This window comes from Schistocerca nitens, chromosome 2 (assembly GCF_023898315.1).
Source record: "Schistocerca nitens isolate TAMUIC-IGC-003100 chromosome 2, iqSchNite1.1, whole genome shotgun sequence".
NCBI lineage: Eukaryota > Metazoa > Arthropoda > Insecta > Orthoptera > Acrididae > Schistocerca > Schistocerca nitens.
Genome location: NC_064615.1, coordinates 460614331 through 460630936, shown reverse-complemented (window position 1 = coordinate 460630936; position 16606 = coordinate 460614331). Strand labels below are relative to the sequence as shown.

The 16606-nt window shown below is 45.7% G+C and overlaps 1 protein-coding gene and 1 pseudogene across 1 annotated transcript in view; one reads left to right on the top strand and one right to left on the bottom strand.

The window, feature by feature from the left end:
- The window catches only part of LOC126236351 (calpain-9-like), a 1155357-nt gene that overhangs the window by 627908 nt on the left and 510843 nt on the right, over positions 1-16606 (bottom strand). The gene's annotated exons all lie outside the window — the stretch shown is intronic.
- Positions 12725-12842, top strand: LOC126238533 (5S ribosomal RNA; annotated as a pseudogene).

Below are 16606 nucleotides of genomic sequence, written 5' to 3'. Positions count from 1 at the left end.
TTTTTATAAAGAGCTGAACTTGGATGGAGAGTGCTCAGACAACCAACCGAGTTGCAAACTATATCTTTGTGCCAAGAGTGAAGAGCTATGCCTCAAGTCACCGTGTGATCTGCTCCATGCAATCTCATCTGTGAGAGTGGTGGGGAGCAGTGAGCTAGCGAGGCAGCTTATGGTCCAATCAGTGAGAGTGGTGGCATGCGCTGAGCTGTTGGGAGGGGAGCGATGAATGGTCGCTTTTCAATACACCCTGACTGTTCGGTGGCTGGAGATCGCAGCTCATATTATAGCCAAAAACACATTCTGAGTCCGATGCTAGGTTAAAGGATAAGAAGTAACAACTCACTCAAAAGTACTTAAGCGTTTATTGAGCTTCTGAAATTCAAGATATTCTTTTGTAATCAAGAAAGGAAACATGACGTGGGAAGCCTTTTCTGAGCATCTGAAGAACTGATCGTTTTATTTGCCTCATTAGCTGCTCAATCAGTGCAGCAGGTTGCTAAGTGTGGGGCCTACGTTAGATTCCTGGTAGGGTCGAAGAATTTTTTCCCACTCAAAAGCTGGGAGTTATGTTGTGCTTAGTATTACTAATGAGATGACTGACTGGATATGGCCCAACAGCCAATAAATTGGAAAAAAAAAAAGATCTTCCTGTATTTTCTGTTGTTTCCATGGATGAGAAAAGCTTCGTTTGGTAATAAAGTATGCAAATCCACATGTGCACGTGGCTATAACAAAAAAATTTTGTAGCTTGGGAAACGAATAATGTGGTATGGGGAGCCATTGCAGTAGCCTAACGCAGAATTTCCATTCTGCTCATTGCAATCACCAGAGACACATTTGAAATCACACATCATTCATCCATTTTTTTGAAGGATCTGCCTCCTTGAATCAGTTCAGGAGCAGAATGAATTTTTACTCTGCTGCGGAGTGTGCACTGATATGAAACTTCCCGGAAGATTAAAACTATGTACCGGACCGAGACTCGAACTCGTGATCTTTGCCATTTGCGTGCAAGTGCTCTACCGACTGAGCTACCCAAACATGAGTCACAACCCGTCCTCACAGCTTCAATTCTGTCAGTACCTCATCTCCTACCTTCCAAACTTCACAGAAGCTCTCCTGCGAACGTTGCAAGACTAGCACTTCTGGAAGGAAGGATAGTGCAGAGATACAGCTGTAGCGGTTTCGTTAATCATTAGCACAAACTTGACAATAACTAACAGGAAGCATGTAGTGAGGTCTGACTAGTTGTGATTTTTGCCTCTCTTTGAAATGTTGCAATGTGTCGAGTGCACTAAAGGCCAACAAGATGTTTGACAGGGTGTGGCAGGTGTAGTTCGAGTCGGAGGTGGTTTAGTAATATTTTGGGGGTGCTTTCCATATTATGATCTGGGCCCTGTCTTTCAGCTTACCATGAACATGTACCAAGATAACATAAAAGTTTTCTAGGTATAGCGCCATCTCATACTGTAAAATATCTGTCATTGATTGAATCCAAAGTTTCGACCACAGTCGCATTGAACTACGCAGTTACATGAATCAGAATGTTTATTCCAACAGTCTCAGTGACCAAATGCTGTTCTTTCTTCTACGTCTTCATAGTGAGTATGCTGTGGAAATTCTCAATAAAATATCAATGTCCACAGGATCAACATTTATGTTCCTAGTTTGATAAACACTCAGGAACTGCATCACACCTCAAAAAGCCCTCTGAATTACGTTATCTTAAGCCCACAGAAAATGTATGGGACTATTTCGAACAGTAGGTGAAATGTAACAGTCAGCAACATAAAAATTTGGTTGCTCTAGGGGATCTAATCCTCAATGAGTGTCTTCAGCTCGATAAGGTGTACCAAAAATTTGTGGTCTCTCTTCCTCGCTGAACTGAGGCCATTGTCAAGCTAAAGGCAGTGTTACATGATATTTCACCGATGTCTTCTGGGGGAGGGAGGACAAATTTTTTGCCCAATTTGCTAACATTTAAGCTGACTGACGAATCTGGGATCGAGCTGGCGTCCTTGCCTGACATATGAAATGCTCATGTCTGCAGACCTGCCCAGTCACTCCTCACAGACCAGTTCACAGTTTCAGTGCCAAAATAGCCATATCCTGTTTTCCGATGTATCACTCTTTGGAGTAAGGATGTGCTGGAGAAGGGGCTTAGCACAGCTTAGGTTATGTTTGCAGGGTAAATCTTACGTTTGACAGTGATGTATATGCTGCGATGAAAATTCTGGAAAAATGGAAGTGTTATAGAGGACTGGAGCTGGCTGTTGCATTGTAGATCGTAGTTATCTAGGTAGGTCACAGATGGGAGGTCACATGTCCCACCTTTGGCCTGGTTAGCTGCAAACTGAAAACTAAGCTGTGAAATTCAGAGTGTTTGTAACAACCAGTGACATTATTGTGTATCAAAAATGACTGAACATAACCTAGTGTATTAAAGACAACAGCACTCTACTCCATGCCTACTGCTCAGGCTTTCAGTGCAATTATTTCTGCAGTACGCGTGAAGTGAAAGCCCTTCTTGCATATTAGTTAGGCGTTGTTGCTTCACTTTGAGTGGTCAACAGAACAACATTGTGCTCCCTTCTCCATGAGTTCAGTCTGCTGCATCGACACCTTGGTCCTCTAGCTCAGGTGCTGTGTGGCAATTTAGGTAGGTGGTGAGCTTATACTGCATGACATTTTGACTGTTCTTCTGGGATGTAATTCCAATCTCGATATTGCATGCTATCATGCTTGCCGGCCGCAGTGGCCGTGCGGTTCTAAGCGCTGCAGTCTGGAGCCGAGCGACCGCTACGGTCGCAGGTTCGAATCCTGCCTTGGGCATGGATGTGTGTGATGTCCTTAGGTTAGTTAGGTTTATGTAGTTCTAAGTTCTAGGCGACTGATGATCTCAGAAGTTACGTCGCATAGTGCTCAGAGCCATTTGAACCATTTTTGTTATCATGCTTTGACTTCCGCTCTGGCTGTGGCACTGGTCAGGAAAACTTTAAAAATTTTCATACCCACCCAGAATATGATTCTGGGACATAACAATGTGTTTGCTTTCACGGAGAAAGCTCCTACTGACCAGACAGAGGGTGAAGCTTTGCAACTGAAATTCAGTTATGTGTTTCGTGTCAGATACCATTTAAGATGTGTTTTATCTCCATCTGATAAGGAAAAATTCGTTATTTCAAGTATCAGCATTGATGCATACAATATGAAAGGAACAGTCGTACAATATGTTGGTAGTGAAACGAGCGATCACAGAATACCAGAGCAGGGAATAGTCCTGTCTGCAATTTGCATGCATACCTCAGCCAGGTGATCGACAGAGCTGCGTACCTAGCAGGTAACCGCCGCTACCGTCGGTATACAGTACAGACACAATCGCCACGGCTCCACGCTGAAATCTGAAAGACAGTCCTTCGCCGAGAGCGGCCTCCGGCACAAAGCAGCACTCGGGGCCCGCCGCCGTTTGTCTCGTCCCAGAAAGGCACGGGCGGCAGCCGGCGTCAGTCCGTCTCCGCTACAGCTGACTCACAGCTCCTCCGTCACGAGTTGGCGACAGCTCCGACGACGGCACAATGGCCGGCTTCGACACCAGTGCACACGAGGACGACTTGCCAGGGGCAGACAATACCTGCCGCTGGCGTCCGCTGCATGCAGAACTGCCGCTGTGCAAGGACGGGCCGCCGCGCCCTGCTGCGCGCGATGTCGCCGTGGCTGTCCTCCAAGGGTCTGTGCTGGGTCCCTTCTTTTCCTGTCGCGCGGATTCCGTAGACTTTATCTACCGTCGTTGCTTTCTATAACGCCTTCCAAGCGCACGGGGGGCAGGTATAAAGCTTTAATTATCACTTAGGAAAAAGGCAGATATGTAGTCAATGTTCCATTCGTTTACAGGTTCATATCTTCAGTCGTACACTCTAAAATTCCCGCGTCGCAGTAGCGCAGGAGGAAGCAGGACAAAATGATGCACCCACTGATGAAGCGGAGTATCATATGATGATTTGTTTCCTGTAGATAAACGCTGCAACGGTTCATGCTGAACTGTTGGAAGTGAACATCAAGTAAATGCTTCCAGAGTCGTCAAACAGTTCTGCATGACGAAGGACACATTGGCAGACCGCCTCTCTGTGAAGAACCAGGAATCTCATGAGAAGGTGGCCATGGTGCTCAAAGACCAGCTTAATCAAGTGCAAAAAGTGAAAACCTGTCACGAGCCAATTTTCAACATTTTGAACGTAGCAAAGGTGGCCATCCACTGAGTTCCATGGCTGCAACTCCTCATTCAAAAAGAACCCACCAAACCAAGCCAGCAGTGCAAATGTTGTAGCTGTGTCAGACCAACCAATATAACTTCCGTAACACCCAGATCTACATCTGTACTCCGATAGCCACCTTACGGTGAGTGGCGGAGGGTACTTTGTGTACCAGCGTCACTTCCTCGTTTTCTAGTTCCAGATGCGAATTGTTCACGGGAATAACGATTGCTGTGTGGGCTCGAATCCCTCTAATTTTCTCTTCATTGTCTTTTTGCAAGATGTATGCAGGAGGAAGCAATACACTGGTTGACTCTTCTAAGAACATATGCTCTTGGAACTTTAACAGGATATGTGATGCAGAACGCCTTTCCCGCAGTCCCTGCCACTGGAGTTGACTGAGAATCTTTGTGCTGCTCTCTCTTACTAAATGAACTTGCAACTAAACTATTTATTCTATGTGTTACATATACCTGGCTGACAAGCAGTTTTCAAGTACTGTTCGAACCAGTGTTCCGTAAGCTACTTCCTTCGTCGATGGACTACGTTTCCCGAGGAACAAGCATATGCCTTACCCGCGATATTACGTGGGTCTTCAAATCGCTCCGTACATCACTTCCAATGATTGTTCAGCAATTGTGTAATCATACAATACATACTGTCTGTTTATAAAATACGTTACATCTTTGTTGAGGGTCAGTTGCCACTTCCTGCACCAAGCGTCGATCCCCTACATACCTTCCCGCCTCTCGCTACTTTTTGTTAACGCTACTTTGTATACAACAGCATCATCCGCGAAAAGTCTGAGCGAACTTTCGACGTTATTTTATACATTTATTGTGAAAAGTATTGCTCCTATAACAGTATCTTGGGGCACGTCCGAAGTTAGTTTTATGCCTCAAGACCTCAGTACGTTGAGAATGACATGCTGTGTTATCTTTGCTCAATACCCACCAATCAAATCACACAGCTGGTATGATATTCGATATGCTCGATTTTGTTCATTAGGCGATAGTATAGAACTGTATCGAACGCCTTCTGGCAGTCAGGCAACACGATATCTACCTGGGCGCGGGTATCTACTGCTTTCTGGGTCTCCTGGACGATGAGAGTGAGTTGTGTTTCAAACTCTCGTTGTTTCCGGAATCCATGCTGGTTCCTGCAGAGGAAAGTTTTGGTCTCCAGAAACGTCATATTTTTTATTTTTATTTATTTATTTATTTATTTATTTATTTACGAGGGCGGTTCAGAAAGTAACCTCCGATTGGTCACAGTGCGTTCACGCTCTCAACAGGTCAGTCGGCATCAAGCCGTGGTCGAGTGAACGTCGTACCTGCGCTAGTTTAGTTTTTGTGGCAGTTTGAAATGTGTGCTGCAATAGAAAACCCCGCCAAATGTGAAGTGCGTGCTGTCATAAGGTTTTTTACAGCCAAAGGATATTCTGCAGCAGCTATTCATCGTGAGCTTTGTGCCGTGTACGGACCAAGAGTTATGAGTGAAGGAGTTGTCCGTGAATGGGTACGTTTATTTAAAAGTGGACGAGAAAACGTTCATGATGAAGAGAGGAGTGGTAGACCATCATTGGTGACTGACGAACTCGTTCAGACAGTTGATGCAAAAGTTCGTGAAAATCGACGTTTCTCAATGTTGGAGTTGTCTACTGGTTTTCCACAGATTTCTAAGACTCTCTTGTACGACATAGTGACAGCAAGATTGGGTTACCGTAAGTTCTGTGCACGATGGGTGCCCAAAATTCTTACCGACCACCACAAAACTCAAAGAATGGCCTCTGCATTAGACTTTCTGTCACGTTATGAGGACGAAGGAGAACCATTGTTAAACAGAATCGTGACCGGTGACGAAACCTGGATTAAGTACGTGAACCCTGAGACAAAAGAACAATCAAAGATGTGGGCACATTCAAATTCGCCTACCAAACCAAGAAAAGCCTCGCAAGATTTTTCTGCCAGAAAACTGATGGCAACGGTGTTTTGGGATGCCAAAGGGGTGTTGTTGGTTGAATTCATGGAACGTGGTACGACCATTAATCAAGACGTGTACTGTGAAACAATAAAAAAGTTACGACGGGCTATACAGAACAAACGCCGTGGTATGCTGACTTCCGGTATCGTTTTTTTGCACGATAACGCCCGTCCTCACTCTGCTCGCAGAACAACGGCCCTTCTTGAGTCCTTCAAGTGGGACGTTATCAACCATCCACCTTACAGCCCAGACCTGGCGCCAAGTGATTATCACCTCTTCATGCATTTGAAGAAATGGCTCGGGTCACAGCGGTTTGATGACGACGAAGAACTGAAAGATGCGGTCACAGGCTGGCTCCAGGCACAAGCGGGTGATTTTAATGCAGAAGGAATTTCAAAGCTTGTGAAGAGATACGATAAGTGCCTCAATCGCTATGGAGACTATATAGAAAAATAGTGCAAAGATGTAGTTGTAAGATGTATATACACTCCTGGAAATGGAAAAAAGAACACATTGACACCGGTGTGTCAGACCCACCATACTTGCTCCGGACACTGCGAGAGGGCTGTACAAGCAATGATCCCACGCACGGCACAGCGGACACACCAGGAACCGCGGTGTTGGCCGTCGAATGGCGCTAGCTGCGCAGCATTTGTGCACCGCCGCCGTCAGTGTCAGCCAGTTTGCCGTGGCTTACGGAGCTCCATCGCAGTCTTTAACACTGGTAGCATGCCGCGACAGCGTGGACGTGAACCGTGTGTGCAGTTGACGGACTTTGAGCGAGGGCGTATAGTGGGCATGCGGGAGGCCGGGTGGACGTACCGCCGAATTGCTCAACACGTGGGGCGTGAGGTCTCCACAGTACATCGATGTTGTCGTCAGTGGTCGGCGGAAGGTGCACGTGCCCGTCGACCTGGGACCGGACCGCAGTGACGCACGGATGCACGCCAAGACCGTAGGATCCTACGCAGTGCCGTAGGGGACCGCACCGCCACTTCCCAGCAAATTAGGGACACTGTTGCTCCTGGGGTATCGGCGAGGACCATTCGCCACCGTCTCCATGAAGCTGGGCTACGGTCCCGCACACCGTTAGGCCGTCTTCCGCTCACGCCCCAACATCGTGCAGCCCGCCTCCAGTGGTGTCGCGACAGGCGTGAATGGAGGGACGAATGGAGACGTGTCGTCTTCAGCGATGAGAGTCGCTTCTGCCTTGGTGCCAATGATGGTCGTATGCGTGTTTGGCGCCGTGCAGGTGAGCGCCACAATCAGGACTGCATACGACCGAGGCACACAGGGCCAACACCCGGCATCAAGGTGTGGGGAGCGATCTCCTACACTGGCCGTACACCACTGGTGATCGTCGAGGGGACACTGAATAGTGCACGGTACATCCAAACCGTCATCGAACCTATCGTTCTACCATTCCTAGACCGGCAAGGGAACTTGCTGTTCCAACAGGACAATGCACGTCCGCATGTATCCCGTGCCACCCAACGTGCTCTAGAAGGTGTATGTCAACTACCCTGGCCAGCAAGATCTCCGGATCTGTCCCCCATTGAGCATGTTTGGGACTGGATGAAGCGTCGTCTCACGCGGTCTGCACGTCCAGCACGAACGCTGGTCCAACTGAGGCGCCAGGTGGAAATGGCATGGCAAGCCGTTCCACAGGACTACATCCAGCATCTCTACAATCGTCTCCATGGGAGAATAGCAGCCTGCATTGCTGCGAAAGGTGGATATACACTGTACTAGTGCCGACATTGTGCATGCTCTGTTGCCTGTGTCTATGTGCCTGTGGTTCTGTCAGTGTGATCATGTGATGTATCTGACCCCAGGAATGTGTCAATAAAGTTTCCCCTTCCTGGGACAATGAATTCACGGTGTTCTTATTTCAATTTCCAGGAGTGTATTAAAATATTTTTATTTAACTTGGTGTATTTTTTTAAATCAACCGGAGGTTACTTTCTGAACGGCCCTCGTATTTTTTTGTCATCAGTCTTCAGATTGGTTTGATGCGGTCCGCCACGAATTCCTAACACACGAGCATAAAATTCTACAACAGACCACCGTCAGAGGTATGGACCTACAATAAAGTATTGGCGTACAGTTTTGGGATTAGTGAAGGACCCCTCTTGAAAACTGGAATCACTTATTTTTTTTATCTTTTATTTTTATTTTTTTCCGATCATTACGCACCCTTAGCTCCTGCAGAGACCTACAGTACACTGCTGGCTGAAGAGGGGCAAGCTCTTCCGCCTTCTTTATGTAGCGTCGAATTTGTACCCCGTCAGGTCCAGCGCCCTTTCCTCTGTTCTCGTAATAACTATGGTCGAATGCTGTGTGTATTACTATGAACAGAGGCAAAAGATGCAAAGCGAGCAATGGAAACATATAGATTCCATAGAGCCGAAAAAGGCGAAGACCCAACCATCAATGGTTAAAGTAAAGCCGAGCGTCTTGCGGGACTTCCATGGTGTGGTGCTAACGGATTATGCTAGTAAGGGAGAAACTATCACATATATCACAACCGAAATCTCCCGACGAGGTTACTGAAGGGTTTCCAGATTACGCGCCAAGGGATCTGTGCCAGGAGTGTTTCTGCTCAACTACAATGCCCCTGCTCATTCTGCACAGGACACAGCCATACATGCTGCTTTTTTCGGTTACTTAATTTTGTGTCACCTCCCGTATTTTCCTGACATGGCCCTGAGTGGCTTCTTCCTTCCCTAAAATGAAGAAATCGTTGTCTGGTAGACATATCTAGACTGCCTACGAGGCGATTTTCCACGTGGTACATTTCTTGACAGCCAGGGTCTATGCCAAGTTATCCACCAGCGCAGGGTGACTACGTAGAGAAGGAATGACACATTACGACGTTTCATGGCCGCTATGTGATTTTATTTTGCCGACAGTTAAAACATAATGGGTAACGATAGTACTAGTTTGGCAATTATAGCCCCCAGGTTCTTTGTAAATTTCTACTACATACTACGAAAGCTTGTTATGGCTGCCAAATAGACACCGTTGCAAATATCAGCTCACACACCAAAACGAGCCGTTTTCCTGCCACAAGTGGATCGTCATCGCCCCACTGGCTGAACGTCTACCATTGTTGCAATATGGTCGCTGTTGTTATGCTTCTGCCCACACTCACAAGAAAGAACTAACTTGGCGACCATCTGCTTAGCCTCAAACGCCTTACAAGTTCGGATACATATGCTCGCCAGCACTGGATAGTGTCCTCTCTTTTTTATGCAACATTCAACTCATTTCAACTGCAATCTTGTAAGCATCGTGGTTCTTGTGGCGCGACAGGAAACAATCCAGTGGAGTCGAATTAGGTAAAAAATATTTCTAATGAGTAGTCACGAGCCATACATATATACTTCTACATATCATACCACATTTGTCCAAATCATGACACATTTGTCAAAATCATATCTACCTGTGTCGCACTAGTAAAATGAAGTATTGCACCGTCATGATCATGCCGAACTCTCCGTGGCCCATCTTCCATTGACCTCAACAGTACTGCCAGTAGGAAAATTGTATGGGGAAAGCAGCTAGAAGATTTTTAGAAGATATGGTCCAATTACATGATCGTCCAATAACCCCACACATATATTCCTCTTGAGAAAAATAGCCACATGTAGCATCCTCCAACGTACTCTCTGTGAAAGATTTGGGCACAAGTAGCATTCGGGTTTCCATTTCCTGAGATGGATGTTTCTTGAGTTGAAAATACCAAACCTGCCGAATTTTGACACAGCTGCAAAGAGAATACATCTTGGAAAATGTACTCTTCGTACAGCACAATGCAATAATGGTGCATAGAAACAAATTTGTGGTGTTAGGTCTGCTGGTGGCAGTCCAGACTTATCGCCTTGGAGTAATTCGCATAATATTATAGATCTTCTGCACGAGAAAGCTTCGTGTTATTGCCCGTCTGCTACGGTCGCAGGTTCGAATCCTGCCTCGGGCATGGCTGTGTGTGATGTCCTTAGGTTAGTTAGGTTTAAGTAGTTCTAAGTTCTAGGGGACTGATAACCACAGCAGTTGAGTCCCATAGTGCTCAGAGCCATTTGAACCATTTTTTATTGCCCGTCGATGCCTCCTCATCAATTGCATAGGGTATTTCCCCTTTTAAAGTAGAAGCCGATGATTTTGAAACTGATCATCTTCTAGGGCAACCGATTAACGTTGGCGTTGGCGGTATCCGATGGTGTCTGACGGTGCGGAAAACATTCTGATACATCCAATGAGCAGCGTTCCAATTACACTTGACTTCGCCATTCCGTGACATACAGGTGTACTCGATAAACGTGTAGTCACTCAAGCTCAGCAGCGAAACATTATCATGTCATACGTACGTATATGTTCAGTATGGCAAACTCTACAGCTATTCAGGGTGAAATGGTTGGCAACTTACAGTCCAAGGACACTGCCAATAAAACAAGTAGTAATGAAAGCGAAGAAGCGTCCCTCCATTTCTTCAAATCATACTACTCTGTAGAAACGGATATGGTCACGTAATATTCCGGATTTACATGTATGAACAATAGGGAATATAGATATAAGGAGCCAAGTTTAACTTTTTGCAGATAATATTCGACGAGTTTTTGCTGTTATTTCATTACGAAATTCTTCCTAAGCCGTGTCAAGATAACGAACATTCATACTCACGCTAATTAGATGCTGCACTTTCGTGACAGTCCTTATGACTCTGACAACCGTTTCGTCTGGTGAGTTCTTTACAGAAGGTTACGCTTTGTTAAGATGGAAGTAATGTCATTTACTGCAATGTCGTTATATAGAAGAGAGGTGGAGCATACGTTACTGAGCTCCTTTCCATTTAGAACTTTTAACGCGACAAGTACCGAAAGTACATACGTATGTGTGCAGATGTTATCGCAGCAGTGCATAAAAAATCACATCCACCAAAGTAAAATGTTCTGCCAGAGAGTAATGGGTCTGTCCGAATAATGCAGTCGGAATTAATTTAGGGACCCGCTAAAAGTAATTGCTCGCATCACGTGCTTATCGGCTACGCCAGCCAGAGGCCGTAACTCAGAAACCGTGCAAATGTTTGCAGCCGCTCAGCACAGAGACCGCTGATTTAATGACGGCAGACGAGGGACCGCGGGGAAACACAACCCGCTGTCCCTGGCCTTCATCCCTCCCCTTCATTCTCTCTTCCCTTGCCAGCGTTTCTCGGCTGAGTAATTTTACTACACAACTGACGAATTAATCACTAACAGCGACTTCAGTGGCAAAACTGATTATTTCGGAGAGTATTTTACAGCGTTTCTGCAGAAACGAAATCTCGGCCACCATGCATAAGTTCGTGACTCTGACATTCATTTAATTTAAAAATGACTTCTCATCCATGATGCCCAAGTAAGTCGTATGTAATGGTGTCCAACACAACAACTGAATAACGGATACACTTTCAGATTTCCACACCTGGCGAAAAATAGCTTGCGGAACAGGAATTTTCCGTTCTTTTAACAAGTTGTTACGAAATAAACGAAGGAAACAGCAAATATAATTAATTAAAAGAAGTTTCTAATGAATTATTTATTCATCGTCCATATAGAAACAGTTCTTCTGGATGGAAAAGTTTCCGTAATCAGAATGTGAAGAGGAGGGGAGATGGTAGCGCAAACATTTCTTCTCGCAAGACAGAGTACCAACGTCCTGGAGTACCGCAGTACCAGGTGGTGCGAGACTGTTTGACGTTACACTCGCGACGGTGGTGATCCGTCCAGCACGGAGCCTTTCTATGCAGTTTGGGAGGCGCAGCACATGAGCTGGTACGAAGTTTCATCTCTTCTTTTCTTTCTTCCTGTAACAACACAAACATTAGACTATAGAGCGTAACCAATCGCCACAGTCGTCCACACGAAGCGAGCTCGGACTTGGCGCTTCGTAACAAGACGTTGGAAAGCATCGGAAAACTAACGACAGCAGTGTGAAGTCACCCTGTTGATCTCAACACACACGGGTGAGTATGGCACTGACTGACTTCTTTTGTGCTCGTGCAGCTTAGAGCATAGTGCGTCAGCTTAAGAATCAGGGAGAGGACCACATCATTCTCTTCCTTGCATTTCAAGGAAGCAAGGAAGGAAGTTTAGAGTTTAACATCCCGTCAACAGAGTGGACATTAGAGAACGAATACAAGCTCGGCTTATGAAAGGATGGGTAAGGAAATCGACCATGCCCTTTTTAAGGGAGCCATCCGTCATTTGCCTGGAGCGATTTAGAAAAATCGCGGAAAACCGAAACGCGGATGGGCGGACGTGGGTTTGAACTGCCGAGTCCACTGTGCTGACCACTGCGCCACCTCGCTCTGTAAAATGTACTTGGTTTAACTTCTAAGAGCGCACATCACAACTCTGTGCTTCATCAGCACTTTCATTAGAGTCTACTTATTCACCTTTGCATATAAAGATTTCTGTTAAACCATTTCCTTAACCCCTTGAGTACCAGTAGGCAACGGCCTTGCCGCAGTGGATACACCGGTTCCCGTGAGATCACCGAAGTTAAGCGCTGTCGGGCGTGGTCGGCACTTGGATGGGTGACCATCCAGGCCGCCGTGCGCTGTTGCCATTTTTCGGGGTGCACTCAGCCTCGTGATGCCAATTGAGGAGCTACTCGACCGAATAGTAGCGGCTTCGGTCAAGAATACCAACATAACAACCGGGAGAGCGGTGTGCTGACCCCACGCCCCTCCTATCCGCATCCTCTCATGAGGATGACACGGCGGTCGGATGGTCCCGGTAGGCCACTCGTGGCCTGAAGACGGAGTGCGTTTTTGAGTACCAGTGGTTTTTGCCTCAAACTACCATTTTATTTTATCTTATTTTATTTCCTTTTTAAGTGACATGAAACGACCGATGCTGTTCCATGGCAAGAGACATCTAGTGTTCCGCTGAGGCACTACCATAAATGTAATACATTGTAGCAGTCACTTATAGCTTTCAAAGTAACAATCGGCGCGGAGATCGTGCTACGTAACTGCAGGAGATTGAGACATAAGGATTTTTTTATAGTGGCTATATCGCGGAGATCACTGACAGTGAAAGTAAGTATAAATAATGTTACTGTAACGTAAATTTGAATTTGTACTTCTCCTTTTAGGAGTGGTTTCGAAATGGAACCACTGGAGTTGTATGTAGTTTTCATACATGTGAGAGGCTGTCCAGGAAAAATACGAATTTGCTTTCAAACATATCAGATGAAAATATGGGGGTTTAAAAACTGTATGACATAGTGGTTCCAAAGACAAACTGCCTCCTTGAAACAACTGATTGTTTACTTTTGCCGATTTCTTTTGTAATTCCTCGCTTACCATGATAATAAAGATTAATTTTGTGAAAAATTTTGAAATTATATTCCGAAATAGAATCACGTACTTAAAACAATTTAGTCTATGCCTTTCGCCAATCTCTTCTTGCATTCGAAAATAAAGGTTAATTTTGTGAAAAACTTCAAGATTATATTTTTTCACATTGTTTCGCCTCAGGCTAAAATAATACACTGATGTCCAAAATTAAAGCAACAAACCACTGTTTTCCTGTTCTGTGTCTAATTCATGACATAATCATCCAAAGTGTCAACAGATGTCCGTACGATCGTGCCCTGCACGAAAAACAGCATTCTGGTCAACGGACAACTACGCCAAAGATGTCGACAGGGCACCTATCAAACGAAGTGGTGCCTGCCGGGTAGTCCCACAGCCACAATCGCTGTATACACAGTCGCAGACGGTGCAGTATGGCACAGGAAAGAGGCTGATCAGAGTATGCGGTGGAGGCCCATAGGAAGAATGGAAGCAGGCCTGTCGCAAACTTCATGCCGTTGTTTATTTCACACTCTAACAATAAATATTACTTCCCGAAATATTGTAAAGGCACTTTGATAGTGACAGTCTGAACGAAGACCAAATTACTCTGTCCTCCACTGTACAGTAACAGTCGTTTCAGTACAACGAAGTTGGTCTTGAAACTTCCTGGCAGATTAAAACTGTGTGCCGGACCGGGACTCACAGAAAAGCTTCTGTGAAGTTTGCAAGGCAGGACACGAGATACTAGCAGAATTGAAGCTGTGAGGACGGGTCGTGAGTCGTGCTTGGGTAGCTCACATGGTAGAGCACTTGCCCGCGAAAGGCAAAGTCCCGGGTTCGAGTCACGGTCCGGCACACAGTTTTAATCTGCCAGGAAGTTTCATATCAGCGCACACTCCGCTGCAGAGCGAAAATCTCATTCTGAAAATTGGTCTTCTTTAACATAAACTACAGTACCTCTCATTTATTTTGTGATATATACTCGGTTCCGTTGTTATGGATTCTTACAGAAAGCGATAGCACCATACAGGGTGAATCCGACTTCAATCGACAAGAGAGAAATTTTCTGTTTTGATGTATCGGATCCGTGGTCCCAGCGGTTCGTTACAGATTGGTAATGCAATTATGGTTTTATTGTGTTTGAGACCACAGATAGTGTTGATTCTGTGAAAATACATTTGCGGCAGTGAAAAAAACGTCTAATATGCAATCACGAAGCGTTCACAAATCTCATTTCTCGTGGTCACTTGTTTATAAAGTGCAAAAGAATTGTGGCGTGAGTACCGAAACTGCGGGAACGCTTCAGTATAATTTCGTTGTGCCGCTCTGCCATTGCTTTCAATGATTCCATACATGATTTGCATGTTGACCAGCCCTTCATCCTATCCACTGTGCTCTTTACCAGTGTTGAGGTACAAAGAATGATGCCGATCTGAGGGTCCTGAACAAACTCAATTACTCGTGTAGATAGTTCATCAACAGGTTTTCATAACTGAATTTGAGAGTATCGAAATACGTGACGTAAATGACTTTCTTTCGAGTGCCTGGAATTAGAAGGCTAAGTTTTTTACGCCGCAAAGGGACCACAGACCTTAGTGTTTGGCATAAAAGCGGGTTTGTTCCCTTACAACAGACACAGCGCAAACAGTCGACATTTGCACTGTGGTAGTGATATTTTCAGTGCACTACAGATACGGTTCAAATGGTTCAAATGTCTCTAAGCACTATGGGACTTAACATCTGAGGTCATCAGTCCCCTAGACTTATGGCTGGCTCTGAGCACTATGGGACTCAACTGCTGTGGTTATCAGTCCCCTAGAACTTAGAACTACTTAAACCTAACTAACCAAAGGACATCGCACACATCCATGCCAGAGGCAGGATTCGAACCTGCGACCGTAGCAGTCCCACGGTTCCGGACTGCGCGCCTAGAACCGCGAGACCACCGCGGCCGGCCCCTAGACTTAGAACTACTTAAACCTAGCTAACCGCCGGCCGCGGTGGCCGTGCGGTTCTAGGGGCTTCAGTCCGGAACCGCGAGACTGCTACGGTCGCAGGTTCGAATCCTGCCTCGGGCATGGATGTGTGTGATGTCCTTAGGTTAGTTAGGTTTAAGTAGTTCTGAGGTCTAGGGGACTGATGACCTCAGATGTTAAGTCCCATAGTGCTCAGAGCCATTTTTGAACCTAACTAACCTAAGGACATCACACACATCCATGCCCGAGGCAGGATTCGAACCTGTGACCGTAGCAGCAGCGCGGTTCCGGACTGAAACGCCTAGAACCGCTCGGCCACAGCGGCCGGCTACAGATACGAAGATAAATGGGAGTGCGAAGTCAAGCGAAATTCAATTACTCTGTAACGAGACACCGCAGATCGCAGGTCCCTTATAGCAAAGTACTCTAAAAAATATCCCCAAACAAAATCCGAAACTGTATCGGTGGAGTCAGAGCCCTACATGTACTAATGCAGATGTACGCTGAGCGTCGTTCCAGAGGAGAACATACTGACTCACTGAATCCAAATCTTTATTACTTCTCAGATCCTTTGCGCTCTTTTCCGGTTTTTATACTAATATTAAAAATGAGCGCAGCAGCAACATACCAAGTGGTTGTGCAGTGCGGGCTGTATAAATTGCATGACGCTGAAACATGGCTGATATGTTCATTAATTGCTGCTCTCACACAGTACCATAAAAAAATAATAGTTCCAATCAGTGCCAGGAGGCAAAAATATGGCGCTGTAAGCAGTGCGAGTGTGATATGGGTGCAGCGTGTGGGAAGGAACGATCACACACAAGGCGACGGCGGTTCTGGCACGTTAATGGTCACATGTTACAACTGCGTTAAGTATGGTTTTCCAGTTCAGAAACATGCTGCGTCTATAAAGAGGCACAGTCGACAATTACTTATAGCGTATCTCGTGTAATAACAGTGATATGTCATCGTATGCTATTCTTCCGATTAGAAAGAGCCCAGACACATCCCTGATAGATACGATCTTTCAGACATCCCTAAAACCAGAAGTC